Source organism: Morus notabilis, unplaced genomic scaffold (genome assembly GCF_000414095.1).
Source record: "Morus notabilis unplaced genomic scaffold, ASM41409v2 Scaffold1512, whole genome shotgun sequence".
NCBI lineage: Eukaryota > Viridiplantae > Streptophyta > Magnoliopsida > Rosales > Moraceae > Morus > Morus notabilis.
Genome location: NW_010367879.1, coordinates 12,121 through 13,865, shown reverse-complemented (window position 1 = coordinate 13,865; position 1,745 = coordinate 12,121). Strand labels below are relative to the sequence as shown.

The 1,745-nt window shown below is 40.9% G+C and overlaps 1 protein-coding gene across 1 annotated transcript in view; it reads right to left on the bottom strand.

The window, feature by feature from the left end:
* The window catches only part of LOC112094553 (mucin-2-like), a 35,689-nt gene that overhangs the window by 25,096 nt on the left and 8,848 nt on the right, over nt 1-1,745 (bottom strand). The gene's annotated exons all lie outside the window — the stretch shown is intronic.

The window sequence follows — 1,745 nt, the reverse complement described above, 5'->3', positions numbered from 1 at the left end:
AATTGTTTATTTTTCGATTTGAAAATCATGAGATGTTTTTTCAAACAAAATACATATTTGTAAAATAATGAGTGGGAGAGGGTTGTATGACAATGCGACCCACTAGTCTCCACCGTTAGCGCAACACCGTGAGATCCGGAAAGGGGCTTTGCAGCGACATTGAATCGCCCTCCTAAAGGAGAGTGTCGTTGCCGGATCAATAACAAGGTTGGGTTCCTAGAGATAAGGTTTCAAGATGTATTTTTGAATTGACTACCCAAAGGTAGCAATCCGGAGTTAAGTCTATGGGATCTGAAACGGTGGGTTACACTCATAAAATATAATCAAATCTATTGGTTATATTTTGACTAAAAATAACGGTAGTTAATAAATATGAAAATATGAGATATTTTGACTATATTTATTAATTGAGAAGAGTCTCGGTCTAATTGGCATATAACTTGACTACCCAAAGGTACACTTTATATGTGGAAAATTAGATTATCATTGGCACCTAAAATTAAAACATGATTTATGTATTTTTCATGTGCTTCATGCATCATATTTAATTGTGTCAAAATTAACATGCCTTGATATTCATGCACATAAATTGATTAGATGAATATTCTATTTATTTCCAGCAATATGTCGAATCCCATTATCACACTACTTGCGACTGAAAAATTAGACAGTGATAACTATGCTAAGTGGAAAAGTAACATGAACATACTATTGGTCTGCGAAGACTACAAGTTTGTCCTAGTGCAGGAATGTCCTCCTGAACCCATGGCTAATGCAACCAAAACTGCAAGGGAGCCTTATGATCGCTGGATCAAGGCCAACAACAAAGCAAAGTGCTTTATGCTGGCCAGTATGAGCGATGTGCTTCGCAAGAAGCATGAGGAGATAGAGACTGCTTATGAGATAATGGAGTCTCTAGAAGCCATGTTCAGTGCTCCCTCTGAAAAGGCCCGTTTGGATGCTGTTAGGGCTTTCATGAATGACAAGATGAAGAAAGGTTCTTCAGTCAAGGCACATGTTTTGAACATGATTGATCAACTCCATGATGCGGAGCTCAATGGTGCTAGGATCGATGAAGTAGCAGTACTAGTAGTAGTAGTAGTAGTAGTAGTAGTAGTAGTCGTAGTAGTCATTGTAGTAGCAGCCGCAGCAGTAGTAGCAGTAGCAGTAGTAGTAGCAGTAGCAGTAGTAGGAGCAGCAGTAGTAGTAACTGTAGCAGCAGGAGTAGCAGTAGCAGCAGCAGCAGTAGCAGTAGCAGTAGCAGCAGCAGTAGCAGTAGCAGTAGTAGTAGCAGTAGCAATAGCAGTAGCAGTAGCAGTAGGAATAGCAGTAGTTGTAACAGGAGTAGCAGTAGCAGTAGGAGGAGTAGTAGCAGTTATAGTAGTAGCAGTAGTAGGAGTAGTAGCAGTCGAAGTAGCAGTAGCAGCAGCAGTGGCAGCGGCAGCAACACCAGTGGAAGTAGCAATAGCAGTAGTAGTAGCAGTAGTAGTAGTTGTAGTAGTAGTAGTTGCAACAGCAGCAGCAGTAGCTGTAGCAGTAGCAGTAGCAGTAGCAGTAGCAATACCAAGTGCAGTAGCAGTAGCAGTAGCAGCAGCAATAGCATTAGCAGAAGTAGTATTAGTAGTAGTAGTCATAGTAGTAGTACTAGTAGTAGGAGTAGTAGTAGGAGTAGCAGTAGCAGTTGCAGTAGCAGTAGCAGTAGAAGTAGTAGTAGCAGCAGGGATAAAAGCAGCACAACAAAAGCA